Raw genomic sequence first — 26,786 nt, 5'->3', positions numbered from 1 at the left:
TTACTATCTCAGGCATTTTGCCTCCTTAGTAATTATAATTTCTTACTCGTAGGAGAGGAAACACGAATAAAAATAAGAAAAATAACTTAAATCTACAAAAGACGCTCCATAACACCTTCTAATAGAGGGACTCATAAAACGTGATTAATGAAAGAGCAATGTTAAACGAGAACTGTTTATGATGTCGTTAAACGGATTCGTAAACAAAATCAGAATTGTTACAAAGGAAGAGGGAGGAGATTAGTGTATAACGTACGTTCGACAACGAGGGTCATTAGAGACGGAGCACAAGTTCGGATTAAGGAAGATGGGGAACGAAGTCGGTCGTGCCCTTTCAAAGGAACCATCCCAGCATTTTCCTGGAGCGATTTAGGTTCAAATGGCTCTAAGCACTATGGGACTTGACATCTGAGGTCATCAGTCCCCTAGAACTTAGAACAACTGAAACCTAACTTAACGTATGGACACCACACACATCCATGCCCAAGTCAGGATTCGAATCTGCGACCTTAGCAGAAGCGCGGTTCTGGACTGAAGCGCCTAGAACCGTTCGGCCACATCGGCTTAGGAAAATCACAGAAAACCTAAATCAGGACGGAATTAAAATTATATTAATACCTTCAGCTGCCAACAGGCGTTCATATATATCAGTGAGGACAAGTGAAAATGTGTGCCCCGACCGGCACTCGAACCCAGGGCCCCCTGCTTACATAGCAGACACTCTATCCATCTGAGTCACCGAGGGCACAGAGGCTAACGCGACTGCACGGACTATCTCGCGCACGCCGCCCGCGAGATCCACATTCTCACCTTGTATGTTCACACACTACATTCGTAATGTCCCACCCCAACACCCTCATTACTCGCGGAAGACATTCTTACCAAGTCCCGTAAGAGTTCGGGGAATATGTGTGTATCTGCACAGAAGAAAAAGGTCATGGACGGTGTTGCCAGAACTATATACTTATATGGATATAGTGTCTGTTGTTTCGGACATGTCCGAAAGATCAGACACCATATCCATGTAAATATATATGGAAAATCAGGACTGGCGGACGCGGGTTTGAAACTTCGACATCTCGAATGCGAGTCCAGAGAGCTGACCACTCCGCCACCTCGCTCGGTGTAATTGTTACTGTCACCACCGAAATTGCTGTCAATAAAGCGAGACACGTCTCTTCCAGTTAAGATTTTACGCAGTCGTAAAAAACGAAATAGCTCGCAAATTACTCGCAAGGTCTCGTTGGCTGTGGATCGGTGTCTGTAAATGGCTTTTAATTATTGTGGCTGTCGTGTCAGCTGGCATGACAGGGAGCCAGCAGGGTTTCTCCACAGGCATGTTGGCTGGCACGAGTGGGGTAGGGTATACACGTGCAAGTTTTCAATGTGCGTGAAAACGCGGCTGAGGACTTGGATGTGTCGATACAAAAACCCGCCCATGGTTGAGGGTAGCGGGGTTTTAATAGCCGAGCCGAGTTCGTTCAGACTAACGGGAGGGGCTTGGTGCTTTTAGCCGAGGGTGGGGGAGAGGAGGAGGAGGGGGAGCGGCGGCCTCCCGGATACGGTCGTCGCCGCGCCTTCTCATCGCCAGCTGAAGCCCGGTGCAGTCACGCCAGGAGGGAGCGTAACAGTTAGTCCAGCGTGGAGTCAGTGCACGACGCCGCGACGCGAGCTGGCAACAGCGGCCGCGTCTGCAGCAGCTGTGCGCAACCGCGCTGCGCTGAACAAGCAGAACACAGCGCGCCGCCCACCGCTTCCGGTCGCTGACAAGGGCCACGCGGCACACACACACACACACACATACACACACTGTGCCTGGCAGCGCTCCATCCTGCTGCGCGCGGGCCTGGCAGGCTACTCGCCTGCCAGTCAGTACCAGACCACACGATAAGGCGATGACAGGAAGAAGCGACACTGCGACCTTGTAATGATATTGATACACCGAAGAGCCAACGAAACTGATACACCTGCCTAATATCCAATAGGGCCTCGCGAGCACGTGGAAGTGTCGCAACACAACGTGACATGGACCCGACCAATGCCTGAAGCAGAGCTACAGGGAACTGAAACCATGAATTCTGCAGTACTGTCCATCAATCCGTAAGAGTACAAGGGGGTTGACATCTCTTCTGAACAGCACGTTGCAAGGCATCCCAGACATGCTCAATACTGTTTATGTCAGGGGAGTTGAGTGGCCAGCGGAAGTGTCTTAAACGCAGAAGAGTGTTCCTCGAGCCACCCTGTAGCAGTTCTGCACGTGTAGGGCGTCGCATTGTCTTGCTGGAATTGCCCATTGCAATGCACAATGGACATCAATGGATTCAGGTGATCAGACAGGATGCTTACGTACGTGTCACCTGTCAGACTCGTATATAGACGCATCAGGTGTCCAATATCACTCCAAATGCACATGCCCCATGCCATTACAGAGCCCCCACCAGCTTGAACAGTCCCCTGCTGACATGCAGGGTCCATGGATTCATAAAGTTATCTCCATACCCGTACACGCCCATCCGCTTGATACAGTTTGGAACGAGACTCGTCCGACCAGGCAACAAATTTCCGGTCATCAACAGTCCAATGTCGGTGTTGATCAGCCCAGACGAGGTGTAAACCTTTGTGCCGTCAGTCATCAAGGAGACACGAGTGAGTCTTCGGCTCCGAAAGCCGATATCGATAATATTTCGTTGAATGGTTCCCACGCTGACATTTGTTGATGGCCCAGCAATGAAATCTGCAGAAGGAAAGACCACAAAGGTAGGATAAGAGAGACTAGGGTTCGTACAGAGGCATATAGGCAGTCATTTTCCCTCGTTCTGTTTGGGAGTGGAACAGGGAGAGAAGTTGTGGTACGTGGTACCCCCCCGCCACGCACCGTATGGTGGATTGCGGAGTATGTATGTAGATGTAGGGTTGCATTTCTGTCACGTTGAACAAATTTCTACAATCGTTGTTGGTCCCGTTCTTGCAGGTTCTTTTTCCCAGCTGCAGCAATGTTAGAGATTTGACGTTTTACCGGATTCCTGATATTCACGGTATATTCGTGAAATAGTCGTTCGGGAAAGTCTCCACTTCATCGCTACCTCGGAGGTGCTGAGTCCCATTGCTCGAGCGCCGACTATAACACTACGTTCAACCTCACTTAAATCTTGATAACCTGCCATAGCAGCAGCAGTAACCGATCTAACAGCTGCTCCAGACACTTGTTTTATATAGGCCTTGCCGACGTCACCGCCGTCTTCTGCCAGTTTACATATCTCTGTTTGAATACGCATGCATAAACCAATTTTTTTGGCACTTGAGTGTAGGTACACTTGAGTGTAGGCGACACTAGAGGACAATGAAACAAGCAAATTATCCTAACAGACATTGTTCTCGAAACCAGTTCTTTCTCCTGTATGACTTACTATGTCTGAGGACATAGCATGTTCGCCTGATCACGGACTGCCCGAGGATCCGCACTACGATTTTTACCCTCCATGCTGCCGTCCGATACTAAATTGGTTGTGCCACAAGCTCTTCTCCCCAATTCTATTCAATACCTCCTGATTAGTTATGTGATCTACCCATCTAATCTTCAGCATTCTTCTGTAGCACCACATTTCGAAAGCTTCTATTCTCTTCTTGTCTAAGCTATTTATCGTCTACGTTTCACTTCCATACATGGATACACTCCATACAAGTACTTTCAGAAACGACTTCCTGACACTTAAATCTATACTCGATGTTAACAAATTTCTCTTCTTCAGAAACGCTTTCCTTGCCACTGCCAGTCTACATTTTATATCCTCTCTACTTCGACCATCATCAGTTATTTTGCTCCCCAAATAGCAAAACTCCTTTACTACTTTAAGTGTCTCCTTTCCTAATCTAATTCCCTCAGCATCACCCGACGTAATTCTACTACATTCCATTATCCTCGTTTTGCTTTTGTTGATTTTCATCTTATACCCTCCTTTCAAGACACTGTCCATTCCGTTCAGCTGCTCTTCCAAATCCTTTGCTATCTCTGGCGGAATTACAATGTCATCGGCGAACCTCAAAGCCTTTATTTCTCTTCCATGGATTTTAATACCTACTCCGAACTTTTCTTTTGTTTCCTTTATTGCTTGCTCAATATACAGATTGAATAACATCGGGGATAGGCTACAACCCTGTCTCACCCCCTTCCCAGCCACTGCTTCCCTTTCATAATCCTCGACTCTTATAACTGCCATCTTGTTTCTGTACAAATTGTAAATAGCCTTTTGCTCCCTGTATTTTATCCCTGCCACCTTCAGAATTTGAAAGAGAGTATTCCAATCAACATTGTCAAAAGCTTTCTCTAAGTCTGCAAATGCTAGAAACGTAGGTTTGCCTTTCCGTAATCTTTCTTCTAAGATAAGTCGTAGGGTCAGTATTGCCTCACGTGTAGCAACATTTCTACAGAATCCAAACTGATCTTCCTCGAGGTCGGCTTCTATCAGTTTTTCCATTCGTCTGTAAAGAATTGGCGTTAGTATTTTGCAGCTGTGACTTACTAAACTGACAGTGTGGTAATTTTCACATTTGTCAACACCCGCTTTCTTTCTAGTAATCTACCTTACTAAAAAAAAACCAGAGTATTCTGATGACTTTAATTTGAAAATTCGACAGATTTTTAAAGGAAAAACTATGAGTTAATTATTGAAATTTTTGATAATTATTATTATAAATATTTTGAGCCGTATAATTTATGACAGCAACATCTTTTTAAAAGTCTACTTTAAACATAATAGTGTAAAGAACGTGCAGAAAAATAAATCGAGCTTCTACTTCGTTTTTATTTCGAGATCTGTGTGCCTATGCTGTACATGAGTAATTAACATGCTTTATTTCGCTTACAATACAAAATTTACTACTGGAAATAGTTATACACACTTTTAGACGTTTCCAATTCGCTCAAGATTTATTGTTGCTACAGTACATATGCAGTACATAAAACGAATACATTTTCATTTCAAAAGGACAAGCCGTTCGACCGAGCGTGGTGGTGCAGTGGTCAGCACACTGGACTCGCATTTGCGAGGATGGCGGTTCAAATCCGCGTGCTACCGCTCTCATTTAGGTTTTCTGTGATTTCCCAAAATCGCTTCAAGCAAATACCGGGATGATTCCGATTTTACAGGGCACTACCCACTTCCCTCCCCATCCTTCCGTAATAAAATGGGACCAATGACATCGCTATTTGGTCCCCTCACCCAAAATCAACCAACTAACCAACAAGCGGTTCTCAGGTACCAGGTATCGACCCATCGTGGTAGGTGGTGTAGCCTGCACATGCACCAATGCAGGCACTGACTCTGGCATACAGTCGGCCATATAGATGGCGAATACTGTCCTGGATCGTGTTATTCCAAGCCTGCTCGACATGTTCACATAATTCTATAATAGTTACTGTTTGAAAAGTCGCACAAGTCACTTCTCATCCCATTATATCTCACAGTGCTCGATTGGAGACAAGTCTGGATGTGGTACTAGTCAGGGAAGTTGGTGCACATCTTGTACAGCATGTTGAGTTTCACAGGCGCGACCTTTATCCTGTTGGAAAAGCAGATCACTTTCCTGTTGCAAGAACAGCAAGAGAACAGGTCAAAGACCATTCTGCGCATAACGAGCGCTGGTTCGCGTCCTCTCCAGAAGCATGAAAGGTGACAGAGTTGTAGCTTATCGCACCCCAGATCATAAGGCCCGAGATAGGCCCAGTGTGTCTTCGACCAATGCGCTTTACGAGACAGCACTCACCAGGTCTACGCCATGTGTGCAAATGACCATCGCTTGTGTGCAGGCAGAATTCGCTTTATCACTAAAGACTATAATACCCCATTCCATCTTCCTCTGTGCCGCGCGGAATTAGCCGAGCGGTCTCAGGCGCTGCAGTCATGGACTGTGCGGCTGGTCCCGGCGGAGGTTCGAGTCCTCCCTCTGGCATGGGTGCGTGTGTTTGTCCTTAGGATACTTCAGGTTAAGTTGTGTGTAAAGTTAGGGACTGATGACCTTAGCAGCTAAATCCCATAAGATTTCACACACATTTGAACATTTTTTCTTCCTCTGACGGCAAGTCGATGTTGTGGCATTCGAGGAAGACAGGCAAGAAGTGTGCATACCTGTAGTTCCACTGGTGATAACAGTTTTGCAACAGTTTTTGTTGACATACCTGGGCTCACAGGCCCTCTTATCTGTGCTCTGGTGGCTCTACGAACTGCCACTGCACCCTTACAATGCAACGATCGTGGCGGGCGTATGTGCTCATTGCTTCTATGAGTGTGTTAGATGACCCAAGCCTTCCATTCTTCCGCTAGTGTATTGTAGCATTGGTTGTTGCCATACCGCGCCCAGCTGACAGCTTCGCAGTGCCTGTCGGCTGTGTTTTGCCTCGTAACACACAACACTCTTGCCTGCCTGCGGCTGGCTCTGTTGTACTTTTTGACCGAATATGGTCGATAAGCTAGAGGTGGCAGAATGTTCACGTGGCCACTGATACCAGTATCGTTGCACAGCTGATGCACACGTCCAACTTGTGGCATGTCTCCGAGAGACCATCCCGCCATTTGGAAGGTAACAATTTGACCGTTTCAAACTTGCTCAGTTGGCTGTAGGAAGTACGAGTGCCTCTCTGTGGCGAGGTTGCCTGTTTGCTTCACATGTTTGCACCACACTGAGCCTTCTAGCTGTGAGCAGGTAAGTACAGATGGCGCTCTGGTAGCTAAGCCACTACGCTATCTTTTGGCGGGCAACATTGAAACCATTATCACTACATCTGCTGTCCCCCAAGTGGCATAAGCCATCAACGGATCAAGAACGGCGTCGTCTTTACAGGTGCACTATTTTTTTTCCGGCGGTGTACAATTCAAGGAAAAGTGTGAGACAAAAAGCTGTGGTTCATATACCAAATTTTTGCCCAAAGATTTGTTACAAGAGGGTAAGAATTACATAGACTTCCAACTCTTATTCTTTGACCTACACTGTTTAGAAAACAGAGAAATTTTTCAAGATTTCCCCTTGTGTTCACGAACCAGTCCCCTCAAATACCCGAAATACGTATGTTTCTTGATCCCTCTCATTACGCACACACACATACATCACATCACATCACAGAAGTTCCCTCTCCACCCCGCTCCCCCCCCCCCCTCCCCCCCTTAGTCACACCTCAATACTACTTCTGACGAAACATTCAAAATTACGGTGACAATGAACTTAAGGATAACGACGAACGAGTGTGCAGCGACAATAACATAATGCCCCTAACTGAGTATGGAGACCTAAGTTGTTACTTGCGCATAAGTACATGTGAAAAAAAGGTGAGGCTGGTATATAAAAAGATGTGAAAACAATTTACACAATAGCAATAGAGAGAGATATCCACCAGTGATAAACAACATAACAGTGAAATGAAGATACTGCCTACAGGAAAATTAAAGAGGCCTTTTGGAAAAAGAGAAGCAGCTGTATCAACATCAAGAGCTCAGAGGGTAAATCTGTCCAAAACAAAGAAGGCAAAGCTCAAAGGTGGAAGGCGTATACAGAGGATCTGTACAAGGGAGAATAAATTGAAAGCAATATCACAGAAAGCGAAGAGACGTAGATGAAGATGAGATGGGAGATACGCTACTGCAGAATAATTTGATAAAACTGTGAAAGAACTAAGCCGAAACAAGCCCCGGCAGTAGACGATACTCCGTAAGGACTAGCCTGTCGGCTGGCAGCCTTTGGAGAGCCAGCTATGATAAAACGCTTCCATCTGGTGTGCAAATTATACGAAACACGTAAAATTCCCTCAGACTTCCAGAAGAATGAAGTAAATAGAATTCCAAAGAAAGCAGTCGCTGACAGGTGCGGTAATTATCGAACTCTCAGTTTAATAAGTCATGTTTGTGGAATTCTAACACGAATTCTTTCCAGAAGTATGGAAAAACTGGTAGAAGCAGACCTCGTGGAAGATTAGTTTTGATTCCGGAGAAATGTGGGAACTTGCGAGACAGTACTGACCCTACGACTTATTTTAAAAGATAGGTTAAGGGAAGGCAAGCCTGCGTTAATAGCATTTGTAGACTTGGGAAAGCTTTTGACATTGTTGACTGGAATACTCTCCTTGAAATTCTACAGGTAGCAGGGGTAAAATACAGGGAGCGAAAGGCTATTTATAACTTGTACAGAAACCAGACGTCAGTTATTAGAGTCGAGAGGCATGAAATGAAGTCAGTTGTTGAAAAGTGAGTGAGAGAGGATTGTAGCCTATCCTTGATGTTATTAAATAAGTACGTAGAACAAACAGTGAAGGAAAGCGAAGAAACATTTGGAGTGGGAATTGAACATTAGGGAGAAGAAATAAAAACTTTGAGGTTTGACGATGAATTGTAATTCTTCCAGAAACAGCAAGATAGTTGGAAGAACATTTGAATGGAACGGACAGTGTCTTCAGAGGAGGATATAAGAAGAACATCAACAAAAGCAAAACAAGGTAATGGAATGCAGTCGAATTAACTCAGGCAATGTTAAGGGAATCAGATTAATATCGAGACACTTAAAGTAGTAGGTGTGTTTTGCTATTTGGGCAGTAAAATAACTGATGATAGCCGAAGTAGAGAGGATATAAAATGTAGGCTGGGAATGGCAAGGAAAGCACTTCTGAAGAAGGGGAATCTGTTGACATCGAATACAGATTTTAGTGTTAGGAAGTCTTTCCTGAAGATATTTGTGTGGAGTGTAGCCATGTACGAACCTGAAACATGGACGATAAACAATTTGGATACGAAGAGAACAGAAGCTTTCGAAAGCTGGAGTTACAAGAAAAAGCTAAAGATTAGATGGGTCAATCACGCGAATAAAAAGGAAGTACTGAATGGAACTGTGGTGACAAGAAATTTGCCGCACAACGTGACCAAATTAAGGCATCGGTTGATATGACACATTACCAATTTAGTATTGGAGGGAAGCGGGAGGGGGAGGTGGGGAAGGGCAAAAATCATAGAGGGAGACCAACAGATGAATATAGTAAACAGATTCAGAAAGATGTACGTTGGATTGGTTATTCGGAGATAATGAGGCTTGTAGAGGATAGAGTAGCATCAAACCAGTCTTCAGACTGAAGACCACAGCAACAACAACAAGGTGACAAGGTGTTGGACATTCACGCCTCATTACAGAATCTGAAGTTCAGAGATTTGTACTCTCTGTAAAGCAGCATAGCTGGCCATATGCGGCACATTGACGACAGAGTTTAGCACTGGTGCAGGCGCAAGTTTTTGGGAGGGCACCATTCAGCGTACATTGTTCAACTTGACGCTCCACAGCAGACGACCCCAACGTCTTCCCATGGTAATCCAACAACGTTACGATTGCAGTGGGCAAGGCAACATCGAGGTAGGACCGCGACCTAATAGAAACGTGTCACCTGGTCGGATGAATCACGTTTCTTGTTACATCAAGTCGATGATCGTATTCTGACACACCGTCATCCAGGCAAACGACTGCTCGAAACGTCCTCTGCGCCATGAAATGGGGTGAGTGGAGGCAGTATTATACTATGGATGACATTCACCAGGGCTCCCATGAAACCTGCGGTAGTAATCGAAGGTACCACGATAGCTGTGGACTACTTGAACACTATTGCAGACTACCTGCCTCGATTCATGCCTGATGTCTTTTCCAGTAGTGACTACGTCTCCCAGGGGGACAATTTTTCCCTGTCACAAGGCAGCAGTGATCCAGTGGTTTGAGGAGGATGATACTGACCTTACGCTGGTGTCTTTGCTCCCGGATTTGCCTCAGCTACTGTGCTACAGCTCCGCGCCTGTAAAGCACCGCCGGCCGGAGTGGCCGAGCGGTTCTAGGCGCTACAGTCTGGAAGCGCGCGACCGCTACGGTCGCAGGTTCGAATCCTGCCTCGGACATGGATGTGTGTGATGTCCTTAGGTTAGTTAGGTTTAAGTAGTTCTAAGTTCAAGGGGACTGATGACCTCAGAAGTTAAGTCTCGTAGTGCTCAGAGCCATTTGAACCATATTTTTGTAAAGCACCGGCCATAAGTTACGGAAACCGCGTGACGTATGCGTAGGCATCTGGTGTCGCATACCCCCGGAAATTCACCAAGAAGTTGGCGAATTCATACCACGCAGTACCGCCGCCGTATTATGTTACAGAGTTGGACCGACTCACTTTTAAACAGGTGGTCGTAAGGTTTTGTATGATCAATGTATATCTTGGCTCGTGTCGAATTCCTGATGTCTCCAGATGATACTGTAACAATAACTTTACGTAAATTACAAGGGAAAATATTTGACTTTACGTGACATGGCATCAACGGTGAATCGAACTACACCTTGCTACCTCTTGCCCCCCGTTCTTTGCCAGTACCGACTTCCAGATTCCTGTGAGGCAAAATTGATTCCAGTGATCCACGGCCAAGACCAGATGACCCCGTGTCCGATGCAATCGTAACTGACGATATCTCTGGGTCAGTACCGGAACAATGAGTTTTGAACTGTGTGCTCCAAAACTCGTGTGCCTGCACCAGCACTGTACGACGTCGGCCAGATATGCCGCAACGGTATGTCGACTGCTCGATTTTCAACCACTTTCCACAGATGCTCACGACAGCAGCGTACCAGCAGCCGACCAGCTTCACTGTTTCCGAGATGCAAGTTCCCAGGTTTCGGACTATAACAGTATACCCTTTGCCAGAATCGTTTACGTCAGTGGATTTCTTCACTTGGGGCCCCCAGCGTGGCTAAAATGGTTCCCCATTCATGTGCGTTCCGATTCCCCGTTCATTTGTGTTCCGGTTCCCCGTTCATGTGCGTTACGGTATATAATTTCCTTATCGTGCTAAATACCCGTAACGCTAACAGGCGGCAATCTCTCTCGCGGTGGGCACTGGTCATAATGTTTTGGCTCATCACTGTATTTCCAAATTTTTTGTGACACTACGATAGATGTCATCTGCAATGATGTGATGAATCCTGCAATTATAAACTAAACGAACAAGTAACATTGAAACGTACTCTCATCGCCTGTTGCAGTTTTACATAGTCCAGCCGGATTAATGTGACCGTTTGTGAAAACCGTTCGCAGCGCGCACCTGCAGAAAGAGTGTCAGTGAGGTTCTGGAAGGTACCGACAAGGATGTGGAGTCTGTGGACTCCAGTGCTGTGGCAAACTGCGTTAGGTTTCTCTGTTGGCGATCCACGGCGTTAACAGCCCAATCGAGGTGGTCCCACACATTCTCGATTGGGTTTCGTTCTGAGCAGTCCAGTGGCCAGAGGAGTACGGTAAACTCATCACAGTGAAATTTTGTCATATTGTGACATGGTTGGAGACTATGGCTGTTATTTGAACACAAATGTTGATGGTGTTGGGACAGCAACCAGCCACAAATTTACTTTCAGTTCCTTTATTCGAAGGAAAAGTAAACTTGTGGCTGGTTGCTGTCCCAACACCATCAACATGTGTTCAAATAACAAATCCCGAAGATTGGCTAAAATTTACAGACGCGCGAAATTTGGCACGGACTTCAATGCGAGATGCCGTTAATAGGTTCCACAACGAAACATTGTCTCGAAATTTGGTAGAAAATCCGAAGAAATTCTGGTCGTATGTAAAGTACACAAGCGGCTAGACGCAGTCAATACCTTCGCTGCGCAGTGCCGATGGTACTGTTACCGACGACTGTGCCGTTAAAGCGGAGTTATTGAACGCAGTTTTCCGAAATTCCTTCACCAGGGAAGACGAATGGAATATTCCAGAATTTGAAACACGAACAGCTGCTAGCATCAGTTTATTAGAAGTAGATACCTTAGGGGTTGCGAAGCAACTCAAATCGCTTGATACGGGCAAGTCTTCAGGTCCAGATTGTATACCGATTACGTTCCTTTCAGATTACGCTGATACAATAGCTCCCTACTTAGCAATCATATACAACCACTCGCTCACCGATAGATCTGTACCTACAGATTGGAAAATTGCGCAGGTCGCACCAGTGTTTAAGAAGGGTAGTAGGAGTAATCCATCGAACTACAGACCTATATCATCGACGTCGGTTTGCAGTAAGGTTTTGGAGCATATACTGTATTCAAACATTATGAATCACCTCGAAGGGAACAATCTATTGATACGTAATCAGCATGGTTTCAGAAAACATCGTTCTTGTGCAACGCAGCTAGCTCTTTATTCGCGCGAAGTAATGGCCGCTATCGACAGGGGATCTCAAGTTGATTCCGTATTTCTAGATTTCCGGAAAGCTGTTGACACCATTCCTCACAAGCGACTTCTAATCAAGCTGCGGGCCTATGGGGTATCGTCTCAGTTGTGCGACTGGATTCGTGATTTCCTGTCAGGAGGTCTCAGTTCGTAGTAATAGACGGCAAATCATCGACTAAAACTGAAGTGATATCAGGTGTTCCCCAGGGAAGCGTCCTGGGACCTCTGCTGTTCCTTATCTTTGAAAATGACCTGGTTGACAATCTGAGCAGTTCTCTTAGGTTGTTCGCAGATAATGCTGTAATTTACCGTCTAGTAAGGTCATCCGAAGACCAGTATCAGTTGCAAAGCGATTTAGAAAAGATTGCTGTATGGTGTGGCAGGTGGCAGTTGACGCTAAATAACGAAAAGTGTGAGGTGATCCACATGAGTTCCAAAAGAAATCCGATGGAATTCGCTTACGCGATAAATAGTACAATTCTCAAGGCTGTCAATTCAACTAAGTACCTGGGTGTAAAAACTACGAACAACTTCAGTTGGAAAGACCACATAGATAATACTGTGGGGAAGGCGAGCCAAAGGTTGCGTTTCATTGGCAGGACACTTAGAAGATGCAACAAGTCCACTAAAGAGACAGCTTACACTACACTCGTTCGTCCTCTGTTAGAATATTGCTGCGGGGTGTGGGACCCTTACCAGGTGGGATTGACGGAGGACATCGAAAGGGTGCAAAAAAGGGCAGCTCGTTTTGTATTATCACGTAATAGGGGAGAGAGTGTGGCAGATATGATACGCGAGTTGGGATGGAAGTCATTAAAGCAAAGACGTTTTTCGTCGCAGCGAGATCTATTTACGAAATTTCAGTCACCAACTTTCTCTTCCGAATGCGAAAATATTTTGTCGAGCCCAGCCTACATAGGTAGGAATGATCACCAAAATAAAATAAGAGAAATCAGAGCTCGAACAGAAAGGTTTAGGTGTTCGTTTTTCCCGTGCACTGTTCGGGAGTGGAATGGTAGAGACATAGTATGACTGTGGTTCGATGAACCCTCTGCCAAGCACTTAAATGTGAATTGCAGAGTAATCATGTAGATGTAGTTGTAGGTGAACATTTGTCATCCCAGTGCGCTTCGAACCACACATGTACACTACAAGCTTTGTGACACATCACATTGTCCTGCTTGGTAGATGCCATCGTCCTGAGTAAAAAGCGGAGTACAGGTGTGGATATGGATAGATGCATACTTCTGTTGATCCATTGAGCTTTCCAGAATGACGAGATCACGCAGAGAATGCCATGAAAACATTCCCCATCGCTCCCTCCTCCGGCCTGGAACCTTTGCTTTCGGACGTTTCACACCGTACCAACGGCCATTAGTCAGCTGGTGCATAAAACGTGATTCATCTGAGTAGGTCACCTGTCGTCAGTCCGTGGACGCCCAGTTGCGGTACTGGAGTGCGAATTCCAGCCCTCGTCGCCGACGAACTGCAGTCAGCATGGTTGCGTGAATCCGGCACCTGCTGTCGATGCCCATAAACAACAGTGTTCACTGAACGATCGTTGAGGAGACACTGTTCGTAGCCTCTTGGTTCACCTGTGTGGTCAGTTGCTGAACAGTTGCACATCTATACGCTCGAAACGTTACCGCAGCCGTCTCTCAGCCCTGTGTTCTAAGGCCCATGGTGCATCACAATTGCCTCGGCGCCGGTTTTGGCTAGCACCGTATTGCCATGCACGGCAACAAGTTGTAAGTAGGCTGTTCAGGTTTTTTATATTGGTAACGCCACGTAGCGCTCTGTATGAAAATCACTGGCTGTGCTGCGTGCAGTCTGTGGCTGGGTGGCATTGTTGTAATATTCGCTATTGTAGTGTTGACGGACGGAGCAAGGAGGACATCAAAAGCAGACTCGCTATGGCAAAAAAGGCATTTCTGGCCAAGAGAAGTCTACTAATATCAAATACCGGCCTTAATTTGAGGAAGAAATTTCTGAGGATGTACGTGTGGATTACAGCATTGTATGGTAGTGAAACATGGAATGTGGGAAAACCGGAACAGAAGAGAATCGAAGCATTTGAGATGTGGTGCTATAGACGATTGTTGAAAATTAGGTGGACTGATAAGGTAAGGAATGAGGAGGTTCTACGCAGAATCGGAGAGGAAAGGAATATGTGGAAAACACTGATAAGGAGAAGGGACAGGATGATAGGACATCTGCTAAGACATGAGGGAATGGTACTAGAGGGAGCTGTAGAGGGCAAAAACTGTAGAGGAAGACAGAGATTAGAATACGTCAAGCAAATAATTGAGGACGTAGGTTGCAAGTGCTACTCTGAGATGAAGAAGTTAGCACAGGAAAGGAATTCATGGCGGGCCGCATCAAACCAGTCAGTAAACTGATAGACTGATGACCAAAAAAAAAGTGTTGGGCAGTTGGCTGTTAACAGCGCGTAGCGTTGCGCAGTTGGAGGTGAGCCGCCAGCAGCGGTGGATGTGGAGAGAGAGATGGCGGAGTTTTGAAAGCGGATGATCTGGACGTGTGTCCATCAGAGACAGTACATCTGTAAGACTGGATGTCATGAACTGCTATATATATTATGACTTTTCAACACTATTAAGGTAAATACATTGTTTGTTCTCTATCAAAATCTTTCATTTGCTAACTATGCCTCTCAGTAGTTAGTGCCTTCAGTAGTTTGAATCTTTTATTTAGCTGGCAGTAGTGGCGCTCGCTGTATTGCAGTAGCTTGAGTAACGAAGATTTTTGTGAGGTAAGTGATTTGTGAAACGTATAGGTTAATGTTAGTCAGGGCCACTCTCTTGTAGGGATTATTGAAAGTCAGATTGCGTTGCGCTAAAAAAATATTGTGTGTCAGTTTAGTGTTGATCAGAATAGGTAAAGAGCGAAATGCGAAATGTCTGAGTACGTTCAATTCTGCTCAGCTGTTTGAAAATCAAATAATGTAAGAGGTTTATCTGCATAGTAATTCATTAAGTTTTCAAAGGGGACGTTTCAAAGTGAACAGTTTACAAACTCAGCCGTTACGGAAACGTGTCTACCCTTGATCCAAAAGCCCATGACCATGCTCATTTGCGTGTCAGATGAATCATTCCTTTTCCCAGATACAATAACGACTGCCCTCTTTTCCGCGTCCTGCCGACACCCTTTTTATACCGTCCACTGCTAGTGCTCCCATTTGCCATGTGTGAGTGGTTATTGTACGTTTACGTCGAATGTAGGCGGTGGTCACACTAATGTGATTGGACCATGTATAAGCTACTGCCATAAACTTGCAGTTGCTCCTTACTGTAGTGTGTAGTTGATTCAGGAACGATGGTGGTTCGCGCAGGATGAGCCGCGTTACATGTTGCCGGTTTGAAAAGGAACTAAAAAAAATTGTTGTAATTTAATCTCAAAGATACAAGTAGAAAATTTGTTCGAGTGTCATACCAGAGGAATACTCTGAAAAACTGTTTTATCCTTGATAGACAAAGGACTGATTTCGAGATTCTTTTATTACTTCTAGTATTAACTACTTTTTGTTCTGATGTGCTGGCGTGAAGACGTACTGTATAATTTCATGTCTATGTGTGTGTTAAATGAAGGTGAAATGATGGAAAATGAGTTTTATAATTTCTGTCAAGATCAAGCCTAAATCCCATACCAATGGAGCACAAAGTATTCTGTTAGTTCGAGAAGGCGAATTTTAGATGGGGGCTACGATCTTCACGACGGCGCTGTTCAACAATAGAGGTACGTGATTGTGCTCACTACTTTCCTCTCGTGGCCGCTAAGATTAATTCCGATGTGTTTTTGCCGAGACATTCAGAACCTGCAATCTTCCTTTTCGTATAAAAATAGGATTCCGATAGAAAAAGAAATATTCTTAAATTTAAATAATTGCAATTCTTTTACCCAGGCCACGGGGAATGATAGGACGTACGTGCCTCTACCCTGATTGTACGTTCACAATCTCCGAGTGTGTTACGACGTAATAATTTTACGAAAAAAAAATTCAGATAGATCTTTCTCATCAGATCGCAACCACTCGCACGTGAATGTACGTACCCTCTGAATGTGTCTAGTCAGTCGTGCGCATTGTTCTAAAGCTTTTCTGTTAATATTCAATGGATTGCATCTCCGCAATTAATTTTTGTTTATACCGCGAATCGCACTTCACGCGAAGTATTTATTACGCAAGTTTCAGGCTCCATTTAATGTCAAAAATTCCGAAGTCCGGCTGACTAAGCAAACCGCTACAATAATTTCATGCCTCTACAACTACATTAGCACAAAACAACAATAACATAACAGAGAACGTACGTTACAGGTTCCAAGCGACAGTTTCGGTATACGCATACACGTGCTCTGTGTCTGAAGAAAGCGTTTTACAAATTATGTCTCTCCTTTGCTCTTGCAGAATTTGTCACTTACCACCACCCTCAGCCATGACAACTCGCAACACAAAATAAAAATCCCTAAATAGCCCGCTTCGATCACGTTTAATGCTCGCATTGTCTCCGATGATTACAGCATAGCACTTACAACACCGTTGAATGCTTCTTGGTTCTCAGAGAATTCGTGACATAGCACGCAGATCGCATCTAAAGTTGGCCGCCATCGTTCGTGACTAACTTCAATGGTAGGAATTTTTTAAAGGAAAACTGTTGCAACTGTATCATTCATTTACACTTTATTTCTCGGGACTGTTGTTGTTCCTGCCTCAGCCAAGAAGAATATGCAACTAAGAAAGATATGGAGTGTTACTGGAATATCAATTGGAAGGGAGAACTATAATTTTCTACAAATAGCATTAATTTATTGCAGAAAACATTTCATCACGATCATGGTGAGTTCCGTGTTCCACAGTAATAACGAAGATTTCAAACAGAACTTCACGAAGGTAAACACAAACAAATCTTGTAAGTTCTATGACTAGGAGACTATGATCCTCTAACTTCAAAATACTCGGAAACTGCCGAGAAATCAACTGAAATGTCGGGACAAGTAGACAATATACATGTAATCGTCACGAAATCTATTTCTCTGCTCGATCAATATTGTCCAAGTCTGAACATGTAAGTCACTGCTAACTCCCACTCTGTATCTATAGAGTGTTCTTATTCTTCCTGTACAGTCAGCCGAGGGAAGTTTCAGCAGTCTTCCATCATGTTCCAGACAAAGGCGGTTCCCTATCACCTAACAGGAGACTATTTTCCCACCAAATGAACAGCAGGCAGGAGAAACAAAATCGTCAAGCATAACACACGAAACAAAAATTCCTCCAGAAGATTTAGGTGCGGTCTCGCAACAAATGCCAGTTGCTTTTAATCACTCATTTAATTAACAGTGGCAGGTATTTGCTTTGTACTCAAAACTTAATTAATGTGTCGCACTACTCTCAGGAAAGAAATTGCCATGTTCAAGCAAATAAAAATTCTATGCGCCAATATTCCCGTTAAGTTTCTTATCCCGTTTTAATATACACTGAGATGTCGAGACTAGACCCTGTAGTGAGTAGTGTACGTCTTCGTTGGCATGATGGGGCGAGTAACAAGTGTAATTATGAAAAATGCTACTTAAATCACCCAAAATTAATCATCCATCGAAAGCGCTTCCCAGCTACGAACACGCCTTCCAATCCCCACTCCCCTCCCTCCCCCCCCCCCCCCACTCCCCCTATCTCCAAGGCAATAGTTTGGTTTAAAGCTTCTTAATAAATTAGAATTCAAAATCAATATGGGTTTTGTGCGTCCGCCTTAATGCAAACTCTTTGCTCGTTTTTGTGCTTGCATTAATGCGGGCCCACAAATCTCATTTTATTTTTCTGCAGACACGAACCAATCGGAAAGAAAGCCAAGTGTGTAATGAAAGAATCCAAAATGTTTCGGGAGTTCTACGTTTCCCTTCGCAAAATAACCTGTCCCATTTTCAGGCTTCGTCATCTTTGTAAGATGTCCGAAACCATGCGGTCTGCTATCTAATTTTAGCTGCTGACTGTTCCATTTGATTACGACAACCAAAGAAATTTAGAGTACCGCTAGTCTGTATTACGTTATATCACACTCCAATATGCACTGTAACAACGTTGCTAGAACGTTCGTGCGACGTCATGAACATTGACCCGAACACTGATACAATAACAGTAAAGCCAAAACCGCATCTCTAACAATGCAAAAAAAATGTAAATTTACATATGGTAGCAATGTAAAGAACCCAAAATTTGATATGAGAAAAATAAACAGTAACTCGTGCAACTCAATTAATTAAGGAAATGAAATGCGCGAAAATTATGAAATATTGCAAATTAGCCCTGGGCATCAAAATATTAATTAGTTTCCTTCAACTTAATTAAAAAGTTCTGTAGGTTTTTGGAATGAAAAATTTAATTAAAATTCCTTTGGAATGAAAACAAATACCAAACAACTTATAATGTTTTTGTAATTAGTAGCGTTTTATAATAAGCGCCTTCACAAAATTGGATTTCCTTTCATATAACGGTTCAGTTCTTGTTCCAGCGTGAACGTGATATCCACGTGGAGTGCAAAACAAACATATAGCGATCCAGTAATGCAGAAGCCCACCTACGTGCAGACATGTCAACAGATACGAATGGTTATAAATTCACTAACATCACAATCTGAATTATCACCAATCTTCTAAAATGATCTGTATCACTAGAAAGGGTGCTAAATATACAGTATCACTTGAAATAAAAACCTAAAATCTCAAATGTAGGAAATTCGCCTTCGTCATACTTCTGCAACATAAAATCTGCTTTATTGTAGGTCCCCTTTTTGGAATATAATTATCTCCAAGGGCTACTTTAGGTAGATTAATTCGTAGTAGTTGGGGTGTGCCACTGCAAAACAGAACTTTTTGTCCATTTCTTGTGCCGCACACAAGAATTGATTGTTATTCTCAGTGTATGTTCAATGTTTAATTATATGAAACTCTATACCGGAATTGAAATATGGTCCAAAACCTTGACTTAAATGTGGCCTAAGATAAAACATAATTTAATAAAGCAAATCATCCTTCAATGTTTCTGGCACACTTTGTTGTGATTGTTCTCAGATTTTTTTTGGAGTAGGAAGGGATTTGATATCTGGGGAATGGGGGGAGGAGGTAATATAAGCACGTCATTTGCAGCTATAACTATTTGCTTATTGAGGCCATCTTCACAAAAAATGTTGGTTCATTCCTCACTCGCAATAAGAATTTTATGATTTGTAAGAAAAAAGGAGAAAAACCTTGCAAGTCTTACACGGTTCAGATCAAAGAAGCCACCAAAGAAATCCTAGTTGTAGGCCTTTGAATTACTAGAGGGCAGCAAGTGGAGTTGCGGCGTACTGTTGATGCTTGCCTCTGCCTAAATGGAAACGTCATCTTTGGTGAAACCAGGTTTCCAATTTAAAAAAAAAAAAAAAAGAAAATAGAGTATCACTGCGTAACGAATTTCTATTTTACTTTAGCTTAGCGTACCCCACTTATGAGACTTTGCTAAGTGCATAATTTTCCTGTTAACAGCATGACAACCAAACAACCACAAGTTATAGTGTGACTGTTAGAGCCACACTAAATCTGCAATTTAGGAAAACCGCAGACAATCACTTATAGAAATGCGTGAGAATTCAGCAATTAATTAACAGCCTGTATTTCAGATTCAAGGAGGGGAGAAACATAGAAATTATTTTTTTATTATTTATTTATTTATTTTTGTGAACCAAGTCCGCATAGCCAATCAGATTGCACGTAACTGTTACCATCAGTACTGTTAAAAATTTGTCACTCTCTCTCTCTCTCTCTCTCTCTCTCTCTCTCTCTCTCTCTCCGCCCCCCCTCTCACTCTTCCCCCCCCCCCCCCGATTCTCTCTCTCTTACACACCGATACACACACACACACACACACACACACACACACACTCACACACACACACACATACACAAGTGACCGCACACACACACATGTGGTACATTACTTTATTGTGGTTTTCTTTTAGTTCAAATGGCTCTGAGCACTATGGGACGTAACTTCTAAGGTCATCACACACATCCATGCCCGAGGCAGGGTTCGAACCTGCGACCGTAGCGGTCGCGCGGTTCCAGACTGTAGCACCTAGAACCACTGGGCCACGCCGGCCAGCTTTCTTTTAGCCACATAGTCGTAGTTTCATTAGTTTATAATTCGTATAACCGAGAATGTTGCTTATCTGTTTGGTGGTAAAGCGGGTAGGAGCACAGTTTATGACATAATTATCCAAATGAGCTGTCACTCCCTACCGTCCCCAATTAATCTGGCTATACGACTACATGGGCACAGTGGGAAAAATCTGGAATTTAATGTTAAGTTCCGATGGCACCAAAATGCTGAGGTCATCGGTTCCTAGGCTTACAAACTACTTAATAGAACTTAAACTAACTAACGATAAAGACATCACACACAGCCATGCCCAAGGGAGGGCTCGAACCTCCGACGGCGGGAGCCATGCGAACCGTGGCAAGGCGCCTTAGACCAGCAAAGTGGGACTAATGACTGTGTCAAGATGGCAGAACATGCCTACCTGAATTCCCCTCGTGTAAAACACCCTCTCCGTCACCCGGTTAATGGGGAAATTGTCCTATACGAGTACATAAGAATAATTTATGCCCTGCTAGTCACAATAATTCTGCGCTGGGGATGCTTTCCCAATCCCATTTGAGGTCAGATGTGTAAAATATCAATAAGTCCAGCGAGATACTGCCCAAGATGGCTGTACTGCGTGCGCCCCTAAGGATTGAAATAGTCAGAGGAGCCTCCAACATCACGCATATGCAGCTGTGTGATTTGGCCGCCTAGAGCTGGTACAAGGTTAGATGAATCTGCTTGTGAGGATGAACGCTGGCCTACAGCCCCAGGGCCGCCAAAGCGCCGCGGCTGGTCCAGAACCTGGCGACCATTGCTGGCGAGCCCAGGTGCGGGTACAGAGGCTTGGCTGGAAAGGAGAAAAATCGTGGCACAGGGGATTTGGACGTCATGTCAATCGCTTAAGAGGGCCGGCTGTGTTCCAGCAACTGCCTAAAAGGTCGCAGTTCGTAGTAATAGACGGCAAATCATCGAGTAAAATTGAAGTGATATCAGGTGTTCCCCAGGGAAGCGTCCTGGGACCTCTGCTGTTGCTGGTCTATATAAGTGACCTGGGTGACAATCTGAGCAGTTCTCTTAGGTTGTTCGCAGATGATGCTGTAATTTACCGTCTAGTAAGGTCATCCGAAGACCAGTATCAGTTGCAAAGCGATTTAGAAAAGATTGCTGTATGGTATGGCAGGTGGCAGTTGACGCTAAATAACGAAAAGTGTGAGGTGATCCACATGAGTTCCAAAAGAAATCCGTTGGAATTCGCTTACTCGATAAATAGTACCTGGATGTTAAACTTACGAACAACTTCAGTTGGAAAGTCCACATAGATAATATTGTGGGGAAGGCGAGCCAAAGGTTGTGTTTCATTGGCAGGACACTTAGAAGATGCAACAAGTCCACTAAAGAGACAGCTTACACTACACTCGTTCGTCCGCTGTTAGAATATTGCTGCGCGGTGCGGGATCCTTACCAGATGGGATTGACGGAGGACATCGAAAGGGTGCAAAAAAGGGCAACTCGTTTTGTATTATCACGTAATAGGGGAGAGAGTGTGGCAGATATGATACGCGAGTTGGGATGGAAGTCATTAAAGCAAAGACGTTTTTCGTCGCGGCGAGATCTATTTAAGAAATTTCAGTTACCAACTTTCTCTTCCGAATGCGAAAATATTTTGTTGAGCCCAACCTATAAAGGTAGGAATGATCATCAAAATAAAATAAGAGAAATCAGAGCTCGAACAGAAAGGTTTAGGTGTTCGTTTTCCCCCGCGCTGTTCGGGAGTGGAATGGTAGAGAGATAGTATGATTGTGGTTCGATGAACCCTCTGCCAAGCACTTAAATGTGAATTGCAGAGTAATCATGTAGATGTAGATGTTAGACAAACTGAGAAACGGCTTATCACAAATCTTTGAAATTCGATAACAACTCAGTCACATATGAAAGCATATCTGAATACCTACGCGATCTCCACAAGAAAAGGACGCATCCACTGACACAACAATAATTTCAGTAATAATTCACAGCGACTAAATACTTGCACAATGAACCTCTGAACCAGCAACTATTAAACCCTTAATGCAATTCAACAAACGAAATCTCAGATGATAACATTGCACAATTCCAGCCACCTTTTATATATATAAGGGTGGCTAGGATTGTGTGTGTGTGTGTGTGTGTGTGTGTGTGTGTGTGTGTGTGTTTTAGGACATCGTATTCTCCACCGTTACACAGCAATTGAATAAAGCAACAATACCTCAATTTTGTCATACTTACGTATTTGTTTAATGAACAGTTCACTATCTTGTCAGTAACTTTAGTTAAATATTAATTGCAACTGATATTTAAAAAATCGTGGTATTTAACACGCGGTCATCTGGATGCATTCGCTCACACCACCTTTGTAAAACAATGCCAAAAGACGCTTCTGACAAGCAGGCCTAAATAACTGTTTAAATAAAATTTAACGACTATCCATTGTCGTTTATCGTGAGAGCACTTGCACAAGAATAATGGTTTTAAGACCACAACAACAACAACAACAACGTTTACCTCGTCTTTAAACGATCGTACCTTGACAACAGACAAAGAACATTGGATAAAAATTGACTTTATCCATTAGTGCAAAGTTTGAACCGATTGGGATAAGTTAAAAGTACAGAAGCGGCGCGATTCAAAAACCGCCCAAAAAAATGTGTTTTCTCGCGCATTTTCACGTAAAATCCGAACGGCGCACATACAAGTGGCACCGTTAGTTGAACATTATTTTCAGCCCAGGTAACATGTTTTGCAAAAGGGATTAACCGACTCCCACGACTTACCTGGGACCAGCTCCATTTCGCCGTTCAAACCTTGCCCAATATATTTTAACACAGCTACAGCGAGACAAGTGTTCGAATGGCTATACAAACAGCCACTGTTCTAGGCTAAACCAAACATTTTCACCTCATGTTTTCAGTTCAAATAGGAACCCAGCACCAAGATCCCCCAAATCGCGATTCTGCGCACGGCCTTCTCAGCGCTTCCTCGCTGTAACGATCATCAGTTGTAGCCAGACAGTGTAGCTCGATTCCCTTCCAGCCTCACACATAGAACCACTGCTCCACTGCAGTTATAACACGGTAAGGAATGGTGTCGTAAACATTTAGGGAAGGGCTGGTCAGAAATTCTGCACGCGTGCGGTGCTCCTGCATGTGTGCAACTTCCGGGTCACAGCGTGCACGCCGCAGCCGTTAGCGTCCATCTTTCTACGCACAGCTGTCGCTTTATCCACTTGCTGGGATACGCTGTACCGGCGCATTCTAGTGCTCTTTCCACAGCTTGCAAGCCAACCATGGGAAGGTATTTCGCGTATTAAACATTTAAAATACTGTCACAGTCTACTCATTGCGACGTCTACTTTTATGTTAACAATTTAGCCCAGTAAGACAAGTAATACAGTTAACAACCGTGGGTTTTTATTAAGGCAGCTTGACTGACGGCACGTAAATATGCGTAACGTTTTTGATCGAGTATTTAAGAAAGAGAGCACTTAGCGATTTCCAACGAACCTTATTCATGATTTCAAATAACATTAAACTAATGCAAGGTTTCCTATAACTAATTCTCGGTGGCCTCAGTTACACCCACATCATTTCTGTCTCACTGACCTCTGAACAGAATGATAACCACAGACCTCTCGATGATCACCTGTTATTTCAATATCATTATTGCTATATCTTTCATCAGTTCCGTCTGAAATCTGCATAATAACCGACAATTAGATGAATTATACGTTTTATCGACTTCAGCTGAGCGTAGACCTTCACACATTAAAAAAAAAAAACCCTAAATGTAAGTATACATTGGAACAATCGGTTTAATGACCAACTTTCCTGATAATAATGTAACATGGAGTAGAATGAGGCAATAATGCACAGTTAGTAAACAATAATTTTTAATTATGAAAGGAATAAATCCAGACACGAAACTTCCTGGCAGATTAAAACTGTGTGCCGGACCGAGACTGGAAATCGGGACCTTTGCCTTTCGAGGGCAAGTGCTCTAACAACTGAGCTACCCAAGCACGACTCACGCCCTGTCCTCACAGCTTTACTTCTGCCAGTACCTCGTCTCCTACCTTCCAAACTTTACAGAAGCTCTCCTGCGAAACTAGCACTCCTGAAAGAAAGTTTGACAGGTAGGAGACGAGGTTCTGGCAGAAGTAAAGCTGTGAGGACGGGGCGTGAATCGTGCCGGGTAGCTCAGTTGGTAGAGCACTTGCCCGCGAAAGGCAAATGTCCCGAGTTCGAGTCTCGGTCCGGCACACAGTTTTAATCTGCCAGGAAGGTCCATATCAGCGCACACTCCGCTGTAGAGTGAAAATTTCATTCTAAATCCAGACACGTCTATCACTGGTCATGAGATATGATAATCGAGTAGATGTGTCTCATCCATTTTCTTAAGGACATTTAATTTTGCTTGCCGTTCTTCACTGTTGAGTATACTACACTCGTCTTTGTGATATGTATTGTAGTGCCTTTCAAATGAAAACTTACGCTGGCCGCCTATTATTCGGCGTCATAGCAAACACTGTGAGTTTTCACCAACGCCTACGAGAAAGAATTGCATTTCCCAGTCATTTTTAAACGACTGAGAACATAGATCTCCTGTCCTTTTCTTTTTCACAGTACCTGCCATTTCTCAGTACTTCTCTGTTAAGGTTACGGTTACCAGGGGTAAGCGAGACTGGGTATGTTGCGCTCTTGCTTGTACCACATAAACAGGGAAGTGGAGCCGCCGCCGTTCATTTAGGACACATGTCTAATAACTAGACCACGGATTTTTAGGTCGTAAAAAAGTGTGTTTTGGGCACCTAAAATAGGCTCCTTCAGTAGTTCATTTAGGCTACATAAAACTTAAAATAGGCTCTAATAAAAATGATGCTGTGGTACGTTTAGCTCCCTGCTTGCTTTATTCGTCGACTTCCGCGGGCTACGCGTGAAACTTGCCCGCACGCGTTCAACCGTTTCTTCGCTCACTGCAGGCCGACCCGTTGATTTCCCCTTACAGAGGCATCCAGAAGCTTTAAACTGCGCATACCATCGCCGAATGGAGTTAGCAGTTGGTGGATCTTTGTTGAACTTCGTCCTGAAGTGTCGTTGCACTGTTATGACTAACTGATGTGAGTGCATTTCAAGCACGACATATGCTTTCTCGTCTCCTGTCGCCATTTTGTCTCACTGCGCTCTCGAGCGCTCTGGCGGCAGAAACCTGAAGTGCGGCTTCAGCCGAACAAAACTTTATGAGTTTTTCTACGTGTCTGTAGTGTGTCGTGACCATATGTCAATAAATGGAGCTACAGTGAATTTATGAAATCGCTTCAATCATTTGTAATAGCCCTGTAGAGGGCGCCTACCATTGACATTGTCATTTTTTAATCCGTGCTCAGCTTAAGGCCTATGAAACCGTTTCTTTGCGAAACTACACAGCTGGCCAGAATCCTACGAACGAAATATTTTCAAATATAACATTTAGCACTCCCACGTTCGATTCTAATGTGTAACTCAAATCTTTGACCGGTCCCCATTCGGTCACCGAAGTTACTGCAATGTCGCGCTCGGCGCGTACTTGGATGGATGACCATTCAACCGTGCCGAGTGCTGTTGGTAGTAAGGCAAGTAAAGGAATTGTAAACAGTCTCTAACGACCTTCGCCTTCGACGAGACGTAAAGCCCTAAGTTTACTTCCTTTTTCTAGTCTTTGAAAACACAAGAACTCTGTGTCAGATTAACAAAATAGGTACTTTTTAGGATTTTCATGCCGAAATAGGCGAAATTAGGCGCCAACGTCGAAATACGCAATTTTAGGTCCTATAGAACTAACGGTATTCAGTTTAGTTAGTCATGTAACGCATAAGTACCAACTTATATGCAAATTGGAACTTAGGAAAAAAATAGGTTTTAGCCTAAAGATCCGCGATGTATTTTTTACATATAAAGAGCATTTGGTATTAACAGGGATAGCGATATAAAAAAATAAAAAAAGACCGAAGTGTTAAGCAAATACGGAATATGAGCGCATATCAACTAGCCACCTTGCTGCACGCTGGGCAGAAAATTTTTTTTCCATCTGTCGTATAGTGAGGAAAAAATTGGAGCCACTGTCTTATATGATGAAATAGGCACTTTTTAGGAATTAAAGCCGAAATTGGCAAAAATAGGCACTAACGTCGAAATAGGCTTTTTTGGGTCCTACAGAATTAACGCTATTAAGTGTAAATACCCCCCCCCCCCCCCCCCTATGAACCATGGACCTTGCCGTTGGTGGGGAGGCTTGCGTGCCTCAGCGATACAGATAGCCGTACCGTAGGTGCAACCACAACGGAGGGGTATCTGTTGAGAGGCCAGACAAACGTGTGGTTCCTGAAGAGGGGCAGCAGCCTTTTCAGTAGTTGGAAGGGCAACAGTCTGGATG

At 43.9% G+C, this 26,786-nt stretch overlaps 1 non-coding gene across 1 annotated transcript; it reads left to right on the top strand.

Annotated features, from left to right (window-relative positions):
• The first annotated feature begins 24,563 nt into the window (after positions 1 to 24,563).
• On the top strand, positions 24,564 to 24,637 carry Trnas-cga. Its single transcript has one exon. It is a non-coding gene; the product is annotated as a tRNA-Ser (tRNA).
• Positions 24,638 to 26,786: the final 2,149 nt, after the last annotated feature.

The sequence above is a fragment of the Schistocerca americana genome, chromosome 6 (assembly GCF_021461395.2).
Source record: "Schistocerca americana isolate TAMUIC-IGC-003095 chromosome 6, iqSchAmer2.1, whole genome shotgun sequence".
In the NCBI taxonomy this organism is placed as follows: domain Eukaryota; kingdom Metazoa; phylum Arthropoda; class Insecta; order Orthoptera; family Acrididae; genus Schistocerca; species Schistocerca americana.
Note: the sequence above shows the minus strand (reverse complement) of the source record. Positions and strands in the feature narration are given on the sequence as shown.